We start from the raw sequence: 19,710 nt of genomic DNA, 5'->3' as shown, positions 1-19,710 counted from the left end.
GTGTCTGTGCTGTCACTTCCCTGTGACTCTGTACTTCCTTTATTTACCTGGTGAAGTGCATGGCTGGATTCATATGCTGTGGGACTGTGTCTGATGGACACCTGATGGGAAAAAACAGAGTGCAAATTAAAATATTTACACATATATATATTTAAATATATTTATATATAAAATATATGTCTTTTGGAGCAAAGTGGGTCTTTGATTATTTGGTCTTCCTCGGATGGAGGCTTTCTTTGCAGCCAAGGTTGCAAATCTGCCCCAGGTTGTCCTCTTTCTTTGGCCTGCCATTCATTTCTTGTTGACCTTGTTGGAATGAATAGTCTCCAGTATCATCATGAGGCAAATATGAAAACATATTTATCTTCAACCTCTTCACACTGCAGTTCAACTCTGTTGCAACTAATTTAAAATACAGTTGTCATGCTCATATGGATAAAAGGGGACTTACCAAGATTCCTTTTCTTGGAAGGAGACCTGCAGGAAAGATCTGCTGTCAGAAAAGACACGGAAAGTGTTGTCCTTTTGATAGACTTTAAAGAACATTTTTTTTTCTATATTTTTCTATAACCTAATCCATGCTGCTCAGTGCTGGCAGATATATTTAGTGGGGTTTTAACATCAATCAGAGGTAGAAGGTGTCTTTCCATTGGACAGCTAATGAATCCCATAGAAAAGGGGAAAATGAAACGTGTAGTGAGTAATTTCATCATGTCCTGATAGTGGTACACCAGTGAGGCACACAAACCCAGAAGACAAAGGAACCGATGAGCTGGGAGTAAACTTGTCACATGGTATCAGCAACCTGTGTGAGCTGTGGTTAATCAGGGCTGTGTGGTTGGAATTCTGGCTTTGTGCTTGATCCAGAGGCTCCCCTCACTCCAGCTACACCCTGGGCTCGGTGCTGTATCTAGACAAGCTGCACTGTGTTCATTTTTTTCAGGAGGCTGTCAGAATGCTCACCAGGAACTGCAGTGAGACACTATTTAGCCTCTATAATAATAGTTACATATATACTGGATAGTATGAAATTCAGAAAAGAAAATAATTTAAACATTTTGTATATGGGTTGCAAAGGTTTAATGCAAAATTTTGGCTGTGTGAATGCTTTAGGAGTGCAGGATGTATAGCACATATTTGAGGAAGTTAAATTCATGTAAATAATAGTTGTGACAATTTCCTGAGAATTCACTGCAGAGGAATGTGTACCTGTGTCCTTGTTTGTTGTCTTATACCCTTTATATGAAAGCTTTTATTTTTTCAAAGCAGGATTTTGAATGAAGGCCTTCAGGGAACCTCCAGTCCAATTCTATTTTCTGTGGACTGAAACTCTTGCAAGAGTTTGCTGTCTCATTTTCAACTAGAAATTTTATGAGGTTCTTTATTATACATTCTGAGAAAGCCCATTTTCTGTTTGCTTTTATTTTACTTAAACACTGTTCTGAAGCTGAGTTACAAGTACAAAAACAGAAGGCTTGGGAAGACAATATATTTTAACACATGAAGCCTCAAGCCTGAAATCAGATCCATTGTGTTTTTTCAGGTGTGTGATTTTTCTTAAGACACCAGCAGAAGTTCAACTGCTTTGAGATCTGCAGGGAGCTTTTTGTGAGCATAAGCTTCTTCAGGCTGAATATACTGCTTAATCATGTGTTGCATAACAGGCACTGATCTGCAGGGTTTGAACAGAGCTTTATCCTGTGCTGTGGATAAAAACCTGTAGTCACCATAAAGAGCTATCTTCAGTAGAGGCCACTTACAACTCAGGGTGGCTCATCAACTTTCTACTGTTTGAAATCAACCTATAATTTTATGCCTGTGAGGGTAGATGAACTGCAGAATGAAGGCCAGCAACCCTAAAATAAAATCCTTTCCTCTTCCTTGCTCTTAAACACAACTATTAACATCTCCAGTTATCGTTTCCCTTTGGAATTGCATAGTTCCTTTTTAAGTGATATGTTACAAACCTCTATTTTGAGAAAGGCATGTGTGAAAAAAAACCAAAAATCTACATGTTGATTTGTGTCCCTGACTTGGAAAAAAATTCTCCTTTTTTAAAGGCTGTCAAATTTTCAAACACAGCACAAATTATCTTTTAAAGGATGTTCAGGTATTTTTGTGCTGCAGGAAGAAGTGCCAGGAGGATGCTTTAGGAAAAAGAAAAATAGTACACTTGAAATTCTGTATTTAAATCAGATAAGCTGTAGTATGAGGAGTATCTACAAGGGTTTGTTACTGAAAGTCATATGAGTGTCCCATATGAAGGACCAAAAGGAGATATGCATCAACCTTCACGTTTCATAAGCTTTAAGTATCCATGGAATTGCGTGAGGCTGATGAAAATTATTCGCCACTCTGAATACTGTATACATGTGCAAAAGATTAAAATAGTTGCTTTGAACCTGCAGGAAAGGATATGCTGTGTAAGAAATATTTTGGTTATAGGTGACTTAATGAAAAATAACTTTGGTAGCTTACCTGCATTCTTTCAATTAATATTTTGATGAGTCTTAGATATTTTCAAGTGATCTCATACTCAAAAACTAAGAAGAAGTTTGTTTAGTACCATCAGTTTGGATTTCTTAGGAGGAAAATATTTTCTGTACAGCTATAAAGACACTGAGAATTGATTCTAAGTAGCATATTGATATATTAATATTTTGTTTCTTATATTGCAACAAATTTCAGTAGCTTCATGGTGAGCTTACTCACTTGTGATTGTCTCTTTACTTGTTCTAATTTACAGCAACCACAAGTCTTTGACTATAATTTTACTCATAAAGATAAATTAGTGATAAGGCAATTTCCAAGTACTAATTTTTTCAGCTTTGTGTGTAATGGTCTGGATATGTTCCAAGCCTTAATTCTGATAGCACTTACTGGTGTTTCATACTGACCAAAATGTCAATGTAGGTGAAGAAATGGATATCTAGGATTACTAAATGGATCTTCATGGAATCACATGTCTAATTCATGCAGTTAGAACTTACCAGGTAGAAAATTTTTCCTGGGGGAATATACTATTACAGATCTCTATTTTTGAAATGTCTTAACACTTCCTGATTCCACTAAATTGCTTTTATTTCTGAGTTTTGCAGGTAACTGCTAACTGGTTTTTCTCAAAAGTAAAACCACGGTATCTTCAGCTCTATTTGGGCCTGTATGTGCCTAGTTAGGCTGTGAAGTAATGAGTAAACAATGTCATTTTTATTCTGCCAATCCCAAAATTATTCATATCTGTCAATACATTCAAAACAAGCTTCTTCTCTCCTAAACCTTATTGATGACTTTTCCTTCGCCAATTTCCCTTTAAGTTTATATACATTACTCATCTTCATGTCTGCTAGAGGAATACTGTTAAAACTACAGTAAAATTTGTATTATTAGGTAGCTTAACCTTGAAGATATAATGTTCCCCACCAGCAATGAGTGCAAAGAAAAAAGTCATTTATGTGCTATAGACTGCACAATTGTTAATAATTGCAGATTGTTAAAAGTACCCGCCAAATTACATGTCTGTAATCTCCTTAAATGATCTTTATAAGTATCAAGAGATCACTATTTTCTAAATCTTAATTTGTTCAATTGTACCAAGGCAACAGGTATAATGATAGTTTTTGAGAATGCATGCTCACTGAAAAATAGACATGTAGTTTAATTCTTTTTTGCTAGTGTGTAATATGGACTTGTGAGTGCTGAGTGATGCTCTAGGGTCTGCTGTGCAAGGAACAGACTACTATGATCTTTTATTTGAAATTGGAGCAGAGCTATCTTTTCTCCAAGCAAATTTATTTCTCTATACTGATTTTTTCCTTGGGTCTTAAAATTTGATCTTGGTTTTGGAGCTTCTCTATCAATCTCAAATGAAAATACCTCTAAAACTTCTCCATGTTTTTTTAAATCCACTAGTACACCTAGGGATAGAATAAGGATAACTCTGTAGCAAAAATGTTAATATTGGACATGGGGGTTGCTGTAGGAATATCCTTTTGGCACTGACACCCAGCATGGTACCCGAGGCTGTCAACACATTTGGTTAATGGGTTTTGTAACAGGTGGTGTGCAGAGCACTGAGGGCTGAACCAGCTTGAGTTGTGCTGCTGTCCCAGAAAAGGTATTAACACCACACAGTACACAGTATTTTCTTTTATTTTTTAAAGTCAATAATAATAGAAATTCTTGAAGGTAAAACAGTGTATTTGTCTTTGGTTGGGGTTGGTTTTTTTTGGTTTTTTTGAGGCACTGTCAAACCTTGCAGGTCAACTTTATGTGGAGATGTCTTAAGGGGTGGGGCATTCACTGGGTGTAGTGGAAAATGCCCAAAGAAGATTTGATGCTTCAGCAGGTTCAGTGTGTGATTAGAGGAGCAGCAAGCAGACATTTCTGATGCAAAACTTTTGATTTGCCTTCAGTGGAACTGATGATTGCCCATGGATTTCCTCTTGTCCAGTTAAAATGTGAAACAGTCCTAAAAACAGCTCTTCATATCACAAAAGAAAAGAAACAGTAAGTCTTGTTTCTTGTGTGAAAATATATGAAAATATTCTTCTCTTCCTCTGACACTTTAATTCAAAATCCCAGAAAAATCTAAGTAAGAGCCTTAGTAAATAAAAATGGACATAATGACATGTGCATATCATATAGGCACATAATAATCACTAGCAGACATAAATAATGACTAGCAGAAATTTATATATGGTGGTGGTATTTGGTGGGTAAGTCAGTTTTCTAAAAAGAGCACATCTCTGTAGTATATCAATAATCCCCAAATTATTTGAGTATTAGAGGTAGCAAGATGAATTTGGGTGTCACGTACCAAGGTGACAATATGTTGTCTTTTTATCTGCAGCTTCCTTTTCTGCATATTAAATAGTTAACCAACAGTGTGTGTTTTTCTGTAGCTGTCATCCATTGTGATTGTAATATTTTTTTTACATAATTAATTTATTTGGATACCCTAAGCACATACTTGAGGTCCTAAATTTAATGCCATCACAGAACTGAATGCATTGAGAAGGGCACTTGGATGCTTCCCAGTTTGCATATTCACACCATGCAATGCTCTGTTAAAGAGAGCAGATCACGTGTGACGTGAGCAGAATGAGTATAGTCATTTGGACTAGAGGCTCTAAAATGTTTAATAGTCAGTCTTGTTTTTTAACCCCCAGTGTTATTTCAAGCCCTCTGTCCTTCCAGGTGAGCTACTAAGGTTAATAGCTTTCAATATTTATGTTTCTCTTTATAAGCAGTCCTTATAGCTGCGCTAGGTTCTAGAGACAAGGCAGGAGAGCACGGTTAGCTCTGTGTCAGGCTTGCTGCTGGGCTGGGATGAAGGATCCAGCTCCTCCAGGGAGACATGCCCAAGGCTGGGGTGAATCAGTGAGGGGTGGTGGGGAAAGCAGGTCAAACACCTCCATGATAACCAAGGAAATAGCACGGCCTTCCTAAATCCCAGCCTAGGCAAAGTGTCTAAAATGAGCTAACTGCTGTCCCCCAGAATTATATTAATAAGCAGAAGTTGTTCTGGTTGAAAGGCCATATCAGGCCTCCAATCAAGGGCTAGGACTGTGATCGCTGTATCCTCTGATGTTTTATGCGAACACAAAATCTTACAAACACAGTAAATATTTTGTAAATAGTTTTGGTCTAATGGCTTTTGACATTTCTTATGTGCAAAAGGAAACAATTAAAATAATTGTACTCTTGTTCATTTGATTTTTGTCAAGATGTTGATAATAGGATTAGTGTGTGCTGCAGTTGCTGGGTTTCAGTGGACGAGCATTATTTTCTTCAGTTCAGCCTGGTCTGTTCCTTGCCCTCCCAGCAGTTGGCTGGAGCAGTAGAGTCGTGTTTCCAGGGTGGGGGGAAACTGCAGACATCTGTAAAGAACAGGTGACTGCTATGGGAAGCTTTCAACTGTGACACCACACTGGAACACAAGCTTGTTCTGCACCTTGTGCCAGCTGCTGTTATGTTATTTGATGTGAATGCATCTTTTCCCTGAGTTCTTAATATAAAATTAATTTATTTTAATTAAATGCTTTATGATTTAGAAACTGGGACAGTTATATCAGTTGCTTGGCTGGACCTGCAGACAGAATGATGTGGAAATCCAGTATCAAGATGTAAAATCAGTATTGTATGTAATCTAATGCCTAAGCAAGTCTTATTCCAAAATAAAGCAGGAGGCTTCAGATTAAACACAACTTCGTGAAAGTATTCTAAATAGAAAGATCCAAAGAATTACAGAACTGAGGGTAATCCTGCATATGGCATTTAGTAGTACATATTAAATAATAGAATAGGTACACATGGGTGTATGACATGGGGAGAAGTGTTACCAAGGGCCTGGGTGCTCAGATTCCCTGAGGGAACCATGGCTGAATAAATGTGATGGAAGGGTACAAGGTCAGCCAAGTGGGGTGTCAGGGAGAAGGCAAAGAAGATGGAACAAAGGAAGCAACTGGAATTTAATAGGAAGAAGTGGATGACTTCCTACAAAAGTCTTGGCTTCTGCTTCAGGTTCCCTGAAAAGGTTGATACAGCTTCAGTAAGAAGGCAAATTAAATACTGAAGTCAGTATTTCATGAAATAGCAGTAAAATATATTTTCTATTTACTTTTTTGTGCATCATATTACATACCCTCGTTCTGAACCTTGTGTGCTCTTTGAACCCCCATTGTCTTGGTCTCTGTAAATAAAGTGCAGAAAAGGGCAATTTTCATATAATCAAGTGAAAGTCAAATGTAAATTTAAATTATAGTGAAATTGAGTCCCTTTATGGAATTTAAGTTATAAGTGCAGATGTTTTGCATATAGTTTTACTAGAGCTGCTACTACCAGATAACTATTTTCCTGGGAGGAGAGGTGTTCATAGCCATCATTTTATGTACAGGTATTTTATGTGCATATGCTATACTAATAATATTAATTAAAAAAATTGTTGATGGTTGTTATTGGAGTGATGCTCAATTGGACTTAATACAGATGTAACTATGGGATTACTGTGAACATGTGAGCTGCAAATCATTTACTTGATTTAGTTGACTAAACAGTGCTTGAAATTTCATAAAAGATATTTTTACTCTTTGTGCCAGCTGTCTAATAGCAATGTGGAAACTCTTCAAATACTAAATTCTTGTTAATCTGGGCTTGACTAATGAGTAGGAAACAGAGCAGTGCTCAGATTGCTCTAATTTGAGTGAGTCATTATAGCCAATTCGTTTGCCATTGCCTGTACACATCAGTCCTGCCATGGACCTTCAGATACTGAATTCAAATTTGCTTCACTCATAGATACTTTTACTTTCAGACAATGCTGAATCTTTCTTGATCTGACAGTTGAATTACTTGTTTTTTTCCCCCATGTTTTTGTGCCAGTAGAATTTGTACCTTATTGAGTCTATTATAAATGTTGAAGAATTAAATTATATCAGGGGATCTAAGATCATGAAAGGATCATTAGTAGATATTCCTTTAGATGGTTGGAACCAGTAACATTTTTTTCCTTTACAAAATGTCAGACTTAGTATGTGACAATAAATCTATTGGACAGAATACTGGCTCATAAAAAAACTGAGGTTTTAAATATTCTGTGTGAATGGGAACAAGTGTAATTGATATATGGCGTAGAAAAGCTATACTTTGGTCCAATATCAGAATTTATTCAGAATTCAAATTGAAACTGTTGTATTTGAAAATGGTTTTCTGGTGGGAGATTGTGAACTCTGTTTAGCTCTAAATGATTAGAGGTACTTGGGAGTTACTGTAGCTTTCCAGCCATATTCTAGTATGTTCTTATGTGTGTTCTAAAATGCAGAATTATCCCATGCACTAGAGGTCTGGAATGATTCTCCTGAACTAATAATGCCCAGACTGGTATTTGCCTTGTAATGCTGTAATGTTTTGTTGCTATGCAAGAGAAAGCAGCAACTTGCTAATTTAAGCCTAACATTCAGATACCATTCTTCTTTTGTTCTTAACATAGGTCCTTGACTAATCAGGCACAGTCAGATCATTTGACTTGGATGAAAGTTCCTGTAATTTACTGGCTTCTTAATTTAGTGCTATAAAACTGCATAGTACAAGCACTTGTCTCATGAATGTGTAGCCTATTATATTTCATAATTATTATATTTGATTTAAATAAGATAAATTTTTTAATTGAAACTCTTCGCTGAAGGCAGTGTGAGAAGCAAAAACAGTGTTCATGGAGGAGCTGTTACTGGAGGGTTTGTGTGACTCTCCTGGCCAGTGGGATTAGGTAGCACTTATCAAAGTTGTTAGACTAAATTACAGTAGTGATATCTATGATAAGCCAAATCTTTCAGAGTGGGTTTCTAATAACTTACCCTTTTTCTGTATTTCCTAACCCTTTGTTTAATTATGAAGGGTTTGGAAGCTCAGTTGTTTGTACATCACTATTCAAGTGGAGCTCTGAGACAGCATGTGATTAATATAGCTATGTTCAACTCTGGTCTTGATTACTGTTTCATGATAGGGCAGGAAATGTTTGGGACCAAATAAGCTGGTGGTCAAGTTCTTAGGAGGACTTCAGGCCCTGCATGAGATGTGGTTAAGTTAATCCAAGTTTTCATTTGAAACTAGGCCTCATGTTTTAAGTTGCACCTTCTAATTAGTCTGAAAGAACACAGCCCGTAATTAGGATGGCAATTAGAATTAAGCAGTCAGACTGCATGTTCCTGGTTTCTGTTCTGAGCCAATCTCTGAATTCCTCTATGTATCATGAAAATACATGGATCAAGTATGATCAAGTGAAATACTGGTAGGTAACAGACATTTTTCTGGTGACAGTCACCAGAACACAAAACATAGGAGCGAATAAAATAATTTTTGTTTATCTGCTTACCCCATACAGGGAGTTAGAACCCTACTTGTGACATTGGGAAGCATATTGCATTCATAGAAGGATTTGGCCTTGATCTTAAATACTTTCTAGTTCACTCTTCTGCCTTGGGCAGGAATATCTTTCACTAGATCAGCTTGATCAAAGCCCCATCCAAACTGACCATGAATATTTCCAAGGATGGCACATCCACAACTTCTCTGGGCAGGTTTGTCCAATGAATTTCCAATCTCATCATAAGCACTCCTTCCTTAGGTCCAAACTAAACCTACACTCTTTCTGTTTAAATTGATTGCTCTTTTTCCTGTTATTATAAGCCTTGGCAAAAAGACTGATTCTTATAAGGTCTCTTTTTATATTGGGAGGCTGCAGTAAGGTTTACCTGGAGCTGTCTCTTCTCAGGTTGGGCTGAAAAACCCCAGGTTTGTCCTCATAAAAGAGATATTCCAGCCCTCTGACTTCTGTGACTCTTCTTTGGACCCACTATATATCAGGTCCATGTCTGTCCTCTACTGAGGATGCCAGAGCTGGATGTAGCACTCCAGGTATGGCCCCACAAGAACAGAGAAATTTAAAGGGAGAGAAGTGGGGGAGTGTTACAGATAACTAACAGCCAGGCTACCAAGTGCAGAACTAATTCTAAATGTGTAGTAAATGCCTTACCATTACGATGCACAGGTTTTCTTGTGAGATGTGAACAGCCAAATTAATGAACAATGAAATGAAGCAATACCATTAGACTCCAAATGTTTTCCATTTTATTCTTGGTTTCTGGCATTTCCCCTATCCATTGGCCCATAATTAACTTATTTGTTTAAAATTCAGTAGGTGCCTAGGGATTTAAAAGCTAATGTGTCCTTAATCATGGTCAGTAATTCTAATCCTATTCTCTTTGCAAATGGAAGAAAAATGCATTAAATGTTATTTAAAGAAGAGTCTGCCTCCTTCCACCTTCCCTCCCAGGCACTTGTCCTGTGCCTATTGCTTTCTTCTCTCTTGTATCAGGAAGGTCACCTCCATGATAGATGGAGAAATGACTGGGGTCAGTTTTCCATATCCATGTCCATGTTTGTCAGGTGTGCTTTCTTTAACATGGATTACATTCCCAGCTGGATTTATTTGACTGTCAGAGTTGGCTGAGGAAGTGCAGGGGAAGGAGTGGAGGCCTGAGGGGGAGTGGGACAGGAAGAGAGGAAGGTGTCTTTCCAGGGTACATACTGACCATAATTGCTTGTGTTGCCTGTGCAGAAATAAACTGATATCTCCTGTCAGTTGTCCACTATTAAGTGACAGAGACAAGGGGATAACTTTTCATCTCCTTGTTTCTCACTCCTGTCACTTCTATCTCAGGTCTGTCGGTTGCCAACTGCAGGAATATTAATATGACTGAGTCTTACCACCTGTCCTGGGACATTTTTGGTAGGACAGACATGATTTTCCTTCATTTTGAGTAAAAATAATTCCCATAAGTATATCCTGTCCTTCAGCTAAGAGAGGTTTGGCTGTGCCACGTGGTGTTTATGATGACATGGCCCACTAAGGGTAAGGTGGTGTTTCTGAGGTGCAGGTTTGACTCCAGGGTGGGTATGTGGGCTTCAAGCAATCTGATTATTTAGAACCCATAGTTGCTGTCCACGGCATCCATTTCAACTGAGTTGAAGTTCCTACTCTCACCTCCTGTCTTCTTTCCACATGATGCTGATGTTTCCCATGACCATCAGGTAGTGAGGAAAAGAAATCAAGAAATCCCAGCTTGAAATCTTAGCCACGTGTTCAAAGAGGTGTAATAACATTGTTCTGTGTTGAGGAGATGTGTTGAACAGTGAGGACAGCAATAACTCTTTGATTAGGACTCCTTTCTGCAGGGGTCTGGGAGAAAGGACTGATGGGGTGTTTTGTCTGTTCTACAAAATAGGCTTTGGTCTGCCTTGATGTCATCCAGGCTGTGCACTAAGAGGTAACAGTAAGAGCACAGCTCTTCATTTAGTAGAGGAGAACTTAGAGAACATATCTGCAGCTCCCCAAAGGGCTTACAAACTTACTGAGTAAATAAAAGAATATTTAAATTTAGGCTTAAAGCTACAGTTGGAGAAAGACTTCCAGAATGGGACAGGGAGTACCATTTACTGATAGCAGAAAAGGTTGATCAAATATACATGAAGTCAAAAAAGAAAAATGAGATAGTAACCTGGGGATCTCCAGAGTTTTTCTAGTTCAGAGCCCTCCTCAAGACAGACCGGTTTCAGTTGTCTTTTGCTTTCCTATAATTTGTTCTGGAAATGATTAATGGGACTAAGCACAATTTAAAATGGTAAACTTCTGCCTTCCAATATGGGTAGCTCTTTCATAAAAACAGTCTCTGAAAGCTTTCACAGGCAACATTTTGGGGGCTTTAATCAAGGTGGCAGAGATCTAACTTGTGACCAAAACTTTCCACATGTACTTCTAAGAAGAATTTTTAGTTATTAATAATTTCAAAAGTTTTGAAAGACTTTTCCTTTTTTCCTATGAATCAATAAAGAATTTGGAAAGAGACTCTTCCACATTTTGTGATCAGATGTTTTCCATGTAGCCAACAGCTGCATCCCTTCATGCAGACCCAGCAGATGAGCATGTGTGCTTTACAGGGACGTCAGTTCCATGGCTGGCATTACAATGAAAGCAGGCACTAGTGGAAGAAGTTACAATGAACTACCAGCACACACATTTTTAAGTGACAGCATATGCATGCAGTGAAGTCTGTGGTAGCTTGTGCATGCTGTGTGTTAAGGAAGTTGCTTTCAATAGACAAATAGGTGCTTTAATGACAGAAATGGAGCAAAGTGTCTTGAAACCAGATAGGGAGACTGTAACAGCTGTTCAGCTATTTCTTAAAATGCACCCTTACTACTATGGAAGAAATGCAAGACACATGGTGAGACTGCAGCCACTATTTATACACGACCCCTCAATCCCTGGAGAAATTTCTTTCATTTATGAATATTGAAGGTTTGAAAAAAAAGCCAACATATTTCATGGGTTACATTTATGTATTCAGAGTTGTGAATGTGTACTATCATTGTGCAGTAGCTGCTAATCCTAGACTTAAAACTTCTGTTTCTCTCAGGTTGGAAACGCATTATTCACATCTGGAGCTCACTAGAAAGAGGCATTGAGAGTTTTTTGGCAACTTGCATACATAATTATTTCAGTACTGGGAGCTCCAGTACAGGAGCCCTAGTAAAAGGGCAGAGTACCTCAGACTTCCTGTGGATAAAGCTCATGTAGATGCAGTGAAATATCTTTTATAGCTTGTGTGGAGTATGAATAGCATAGCTGACATTTATTAAACATGTAAACTGTTATAAGTGCTCATATTTAAAATTGTCTGTCCTCTGTCGGCAAAAAAAAATAAGTTTTAATTTGCCCAAATTAGGACCAAGTAGTGAGAGAACACTAGTCAAGATTATTTTTCCTGAAAAGAATAGACTGGTTTAGATATGCTTATTATAGGTTATAAATATGCTACATATATATGTTATTATAGGCTATATATATGTTATTATATTCTATATATTATATCATTTCGCCTTCTGAAGGTACAGGTGTTTCAGACACAGCAAGGTCATTCAGAATGTAGCTAGAAAGACAAGTATTCTTTGAATACTATTGAATTTCCTTAGGAGCCTTCCTGAAAGAAAAACTGACTGTATTTTGTCCATCAAAGAGCATGTGGCTCACATGTATTTCAGATTCTTGTATATGCCCTCTTCCAGACATAATTTACTAGCTGCTTTAAAACTGCTTGGAAGTGCCTTTTAAAGCATTCTAGATTGCTGCTCTAAGTACATTTAAGTGACTGACTTCTGGATTTTATCCTGATTCTCTTTCCTCTGCCTATTTTTAGTGGCCCAATTAGACTTTTTTAAAATATAACCTCAGTATCAGGCTATTTATTGCACTGATTTAGATATTCCTTTGTATTTGCACCATTAATATTATAGGTCTACCTTTTAAAACCTTGACTCTTTGGTAACAAGTGTTGCAGACAAATTGAAAAATTTGCATTCTGCTTACATGCAAGAGAAGACTCTCCAGGAAGTATATTTTTCTGCTTTAAGTAAGATATTCACAAAAGAATAACAAGAACTTCAACACTTCAGAATTTAAGGCTGTGGTTTATAGGAAATAGTAATTTCCATTAATGTCTCTTGTACTGCAAGAGACTAGTCAATCATGGATCTCATCACTGTGCCTTCAGAAAGTAGACATGCATCTATTACCTATCCAAAATCCTATTTTAAAACTTCAAGGGACCTCCAAATAAATCTTAAAGTTTTGTCAAGCTTTTGTGCTTGTTGTGTCCACTGCAGTCCCTGAAGAGAGAAGGCTACAGGGTCACACCTGTTCCTTGAAATGAATCGTATAATTTATGCTCAAGTGGCCTTGGGGTCACAATACAGAGATACAAAATCCCCAAGGGACAAAACAAATTCTTTCATCTGCATGATTTAAACAGGTGTTGCCACCTTTTTTTGCCAGCTGCTAAATCTTGGCAGAAAGCAATGCTAAGGAATAGAAGATGAAAATAAGGCAGCAGTATATTGTCCTGAAGTGTTTGTGTCACTGCTTGGCTTTTATTCCACGTGGGACTTGTAGAAGTGCAGAGATAGGAAGGAGATGCCATTATATTTGAAATATACTTTTCTGACCCTTGGACATACTGAGTGATAGTCCTGAGCTAGCTGGTGAATAATCACTCTAGGCAAAAGAGTTCAAAAATGCTGTATATATTTTTGAGTGGGTCTCTTACCAAATTAGAACTGAGAGATAAATGTGGATTGGGACTAAAAAAGAGACCTTGGTTTTGTTTTCCAAAAAACAAACATAGGTAAAGGCAAGAGTTTGGCACAGAATTTGCAATGCTATGAAGTTATAAGTTCTAAAATCAGCTGGTGTGACAGGTCATCCTTATTTCCAACAAAAAGTTTCTATATGAATTGTTAGTTAGAAGTACTGGAGTAACATGGGTAACAAAATATTTTGTTTACAGTGTGCATTTATGAGGAATTGCAGATACTTCCTTTTGATCACAGAAACAGCACTGCCAGCTCAAATCCTGAAGAATAAGCAAATGTGATATTTACAGAGATTTAGAGCTTGTACAGCTGATCTATATAAAATTCTTAAGGGAAAGAGGAAAATCATAACTGTACAGTTAAACAGAAAAGAGACCTTTCTAACTTAATCATATGGTGAATTTTTCAAGGCAGAATTTGAAATTGGTATGAAAAATCTTAAAAATACATGTAAAATAGAAAAAGTAGGTAACTTTATTACTACTGTTGTCATCTACTAAAGAGTACATAATTAGAATTTCATGTAAACCTTGTTTATTTTTATTAAGAAAAAAATTCATTGTAACTGAGTTGGGTTTGTAACAGGAGCACTGGATGTAGAGGAGCATTATGGCTCCTCATGTGGATTAGCTGAGATGAAATGACAGCTAGAGATAAGCCCTTAAAGAGGATGGACAGAAGACAATGGTTTTTCAGGCCAGAATAGATGGGCCAGGATGAGTATGTCAGTACCAATGCACTCTGAACGGGCTAAATGTCAGGTTATTGATTGCTGGGAGAGGAAGTTACTTTGTGTGTGATGGGAATGTCATGCACTGAGAGGCTCAGTGCTGCTCCTGGGTTTGTGGTTGCAGCTGTCCTCTCCCAGATCACTGTGTTCTTGACTCAGTATGATGACAGGCACAAGCTTAAATTAATGTGTGGCTCAGTAAATTTCAGGTAGTTTGTGTGTGATGAGGGTGCACTTATGTTTCAGCCTATCAACAGGCCAGTGCTGCTCCTCAGCAAGCCCATGGGTGTGATAATGAAAATGAGAACACTACATGTCCGACTTGAATCAGGAAGTGAAGAAAGAAATTAATCTGCCAGTAAGTGAATGTGTTCCCCCAGAAACCAGGTAGCCTAATCACAGTTAGGAAATCAAACTTGACACCTTCATTTCTGTGGAACTTGATGTACATCATGAAGTTTGTGCTGGGTTAATGTTCCAGTCTGAGGTGACATGGGAGCCTGTCCTGTGTGACACTGCAAACAAGACTGTATCCTTCTGAGAGCTGAAGTTTCTACTTCTGTCTAATATGACTTCAGTGACTGAGCAGAATGATTGAATTAAAGTCAGCATTTGAAAGGAATAATAGAAACCTTTGATATGGACTCAAAACTCTGTGCACTAATTAAATATCATGTCTATATATATATATATACACACACACAGAGGTATTTAAATTTATATCCAATATGTGTGAATTACTCTCTTTTGCTTCCCAGCTCATGACTTCCTTCATTAGTTTGTAGAATTGAGTCTACAGAACATAAATTTAACAGCAAATATTCTCTGTAAAAGTTCTCATTAAAAAAAACCCAAACCCAACAAACATTTTATATAACAAAAGAGTATTTGAAAATAAAACAGTGATGCAAATCTAACACCCCTAGTGTCATATGTAGCTACCTTCATTTGCTAGTCTGTGTTGCCATTTCAAACAGGTTCATGAAAGATGGAAAATGGAATTTGTAGTTACCCTGGTTATTTGTGGAATTGATTAAGAAACTGTCAACAAATGACATCTCTCCAAAAGAAAACCAGCCCTATTTGTTATTTTGTTTTGAAAATCTTGTTTATTTCTATTATTTCAAAAACATCAGCTCTACCATGGTTTCCTCAGTTACAGAATGAAAGATGAATTTTTTTCTTCTTTTGAGCTGAGTTAGGCGAAGCTGATCTTTATGGTGAATTAAAGGAAATGGGCTTGTATACATGGGGGATTTTTGTTTTATGTTTTGGGGGGTTCTTTCCCTTAAGGGAAGAATTGTCATGATGCTGTTCTGGAGAAAATAAAAATCTTTGATCAGGCTGCAAACTCTGCTTTTCAGAGGAAATAACTAATAGGATTGTCTGAACACAGAAAGAATCTGGAGATGATACTAGTTGCTATATTGTTGGTTCCCAAACTTGGAGACTTCAGATATTAGCCATTCCAAGGCCTTACACTTGACACAAGTTTTCTCTAAATGTCATGTCACTGTCTTGGTACATGGAGTTCACCTTATTAATACTTTTGATGAGCTGCCATTTCAATCTTCAATTATTTCCTTGGGGGAGAGGGCAGAGTTGGGGGCAGGGAGGGAGATGGAAATTTCTGGTTCTGAATTGGCAAAATTCCCAAATGCATAAATTTGTATGAAAAAGTGTATGAAACCGTAAAGGATTTCTTTAACAGTATTTTAACACTCTTAATAGTCTTAATGTTGTATCTTAATACTCACTAGCCATGTTTCTCTTTTTCACTTCCAGTTTTTTGAAACTAATTAGTGTGACATCTCAGCCTGACTCAGTAGATTGACTGCAGAGATGTAACCTGAAAGAACACAGTTGCACTGATAAGTTTGCTGTCACAAAATAGAGGTAAAAGTTGCACAGTTAATGAATGACCTGAAGTTTGGACTTTCAGGGTTGCATCTCTTATTGACAGCCTGGATACTCAGGTGCAGAGCATAGCGGATCACGTAGCAGGCTTTAAACAAACAAGAAAAATGTGTCTTATAATATATAATTATATAAGAGTTTATATAATTATATGTAATATATTATAAAATATATTTTTACATCATAGAAAAACAAATTAAGACTTTTCTTTTGCTCTCTATAATTGAATTTTTTTCCTCCCGCCAGTCTCTAGGAAATATCATGGGGTGATGGGGGTTGAGTTGGGTAAGAATTCTGATTTCAAATGCATTGTCTTTAAAGTTGGAAACTAATTGGATTCACATTTTTTTTCTCCAGTTGCTTACAGCTCTTAAACTCTTAGTAATAATTCAATTCTTCTGAATGTTCTCACTGGAGAAGTGTTCAAAGGCTCTTTACTATGAATTAAACAGCATGGAGGCATTGGTTAAACTTTAATATTTTTTCATTAATTGAAATTCCTGATGCTTTCGGTAGTCTTGCATCAGAAGTAAAACTGATTAGCGGTTTAAAAAAAACAAACAACTTCTTTGTCTTGTTTAAGAGAGTTTGTGTAGAGGTTGGTGTGAAGATGACCATGATCTGGGCACCCTGCTTCTAGGAGCACTGCTGGATTTCTGACTGTCGATAGACAAGCCTTGGCACAGAGAGAAACAAAACCTGAGCAAGTCTGAGGAAAGCACCTCTGAGGACTGTTATGTAACAGAAAAAGGGTTTTTTGAAAATTTGCCTATTACATTTTAGGCTTTCTATATTGGAATTAGCAGAATTCTACATTCCCTGTGTGCTTCTTAAATTTGCATAAAACATTACTTTTTAAACACTGGTTGTAGTGTCTCATTGGAGCCTGCTATTTAACCACGTGCTAGGAGGGTGTGCTGGTACAACCTGTCTTCCCCTATTTCTTGCAGTAGGTCAGACATAGTTTTTGAATACTGAGTCTTTGAATTTCCTAGTTGTCCATTCCAAATTCTTAGATTGCATTATAAAAAATATCTTTAATGTTTCAAAACACTAGATGTAAAAAGTATTTCAGAGAAAAGAGGAAAATAGGCTTTAAACTATGTTACATCATTTGGTACTTCAGGAATGACCATAAGGGTTTCCATTTTTTTCAGAACTGAGGATAAACTATTAATAAGCTAAATTATATGAACCAAATTCCAGATTATTAATCAAGCTCTGATAAAGTGCATTTCACCTTCACCAACTTAGGCAGCCTACATTTAAACTAATACCTTGTTTAGGAGAAACTGCTAATACAGAAACCAGAATTTTATTCTATTCTTGATGTCTTAAGTGTCCCCAGCTGTATGATAGACAAGACCATATCTGTCTTTTGGTTTTACAATCAGATCTTAGAGACATTGGCATTTGTGCAGAAATCATCATGCTTACCCAGAGCTGGGGTTTTTTAGGTGCTTGAGAAGCTTTATCAAAAAGAAGTTTTGTGTTTTTAGCAAACACAAAGCAGCACCTTTATATGGAAAGCTATACAAGACTACTTTTTAGGCATAGCTAAGGTGCTGCTGGTGGAATTCAGAAAGTGACCTTTCACTTCAGTAAGAAGAGCATGCAGCCTCCCAACAGCTTGGAGAGACACAAGTGCCTCTTGTGAGCCTTTTGGCAACTTCACTCCATGTTTAGTCATGCTAGTTAGGCAGGGGTTTGGAGAAGAGAGGCATGGAGGAAGCTTGTATTAGAAGGAAATATACACTGTTGAACAACACTCAAAGGTCTCTTGTGTAGCTGCCTGGTACCTTTGCCATATAATATATCAGGTAAAGCTTAAGCTGTTAGGGAGAAAACCCTCACCATCAGAATGAAATTGATTTCATGTAATGCCCACACTGGCATTCCCTACATAGCTCTCAAACCCAACATGTAATTTTATAGGTGGGATCACCACCAACTAGACAGTGAGATCCACTCACTTTTCTAGAGATGGAGTGTGTATCACTTGAGAAACCACAGGCCAGAGGATCCAATGGTTTGTGTGTGCAATGCTTTGGATGGCAGTGTTGCACTTGTAGCTCCCTGCTGTCCTTGCCAAGTCTGTCTGCAAGAAGCTGGTTAGATAAAAGGGCAGGGAAGCTTCCAAAGTCTGTGGGAGATTGTCCTGTCACCTTCTACAACTGTCTTGGTTACTCTGGCCTGAGCTTGAGGCAGTTCTTGCTGGAGCATGTAACTACACACCTTCTTCTGGCAGCTCTGACCCACCACCCTGGCTGCCAGCACGTGGGCTCTTCGTGATGCTGGGGCCCTCTGCTCTCTCTAGAGCTGTGTACTGTTTCCTAACCCACTGTCTTCCTCCTTCCCATCACTTCTTGCAAGGGAGGTAAATGCAGCTCAAGTAGCCAGAGTCTGTGCTGTGTAACAGCTCTCCTTTTCCTGCCTGAAGAGGAAGCAAATTGTTTGGCATTGACTCATTTAAGCATTTAAAAATGTTTTTGAAGCAGAATTTTCTTGGTTGACCTTAGGTTAGAAACTGATCACTTAAGCATTGTTCTCCCTGCTTTGAAGTGGTTAGATCGTACTTTTAATAATATACACTTGGATTGCTACTGTACTTCAAGATGACATTGTGCTTTCTTGGAGGTTTATAGGTGTTTCCTATTGTTAGAAGACTGAAATGAGACAAAAATTCCACCATGTGCTTAATATGAAGTAAACACACTTTATATTTCATCATTTCTCAGAGATTCATTTCACCTGCTCAAATTTGCATTTCCAACAAAAAGTGTATGCATGGGCAATACAGAAGTTTTGCCACAATATAGCAATTCAATTAAAAAAATCTGTTTCTTCTATCACTTCCTGAAATTAGCAATTCCTGATAGTGGCATAAATATAACTATGTTTTCTTTTGGTTTTTGGATAGGGACATAGTTGATTTTTTTCAAATTGGTTTAATTTGCTTTAACTTGAATTTAATGAACTTTTGTGAAGTATTATAGAACACAGCTATGCCACCTTGCCTTCCAATTTACAGTCTTCACGAGTCACAACTTTCCAGTGTTTTGCTGAATGCTAATAACATTTCATTTGAGGTTAGTTGGAGAATATGTGGTGCTTTCCTTTCATTTATGATGTCTTTTTCATATGTTACATTTACTGGTTTTGTCAATAAAGCAGTTCTGTGCTCATATCCATAGATGCAGAAAACTTAAACATGCTGTTTAGCTCACAGTGGAATGGAAATGCAATTGCTACTTAACCACTGCTGTTATTGCTCATATATGAACTAATTCAGTGGTTATCTACATTGCATTCTTAAAAGGGGTTCAAGAAACAGAAGCTTCACAAAGAAAGAAGGAGTC

The 19,710-nt window shown here is 37.4% G+C and overlaps 1 long non-coding RNA gene across 1 annotated transcript in view; it reads right to left on the bottom strand.

Moving 5' to 3' along the window:
- Positions 1-19,710, bottom strand: part of LOC147654385 (uncharacterized) — a 64,690-nt gene that overhangs the window by 1,820 nt on the left and 43,160 nt on the right. The window contains exon 2 of the long non-coding RNA XR_015285110.1: positions 48-101. This is a non-coding gene — a long non-coding RNA (uncharacterized LOC147654385). The remainder of the gene's footprint in view (positions 1-47; positions 102-19,710) is intronic.

The sequence above is a fragment of the Cyanistes caeruleus genome, chromosome 3, assembly GCF_971803275.1.
Source record: "Cyanistes caeruleus chromosome 3, bCyaCae1.hap1.1, whole genome shotgun sequence".
Taxonomy (NCBI): Eukaryota; Metazoa; Chordata; class Aves; order Passeriformes; family Paridae; genus Cyanistes; species Cyanistes caeruleus.
Note: the sequence above shows the minus strand (reverse complement) of the source record. Positions and strands in the feature narration are given on the sequence as shown.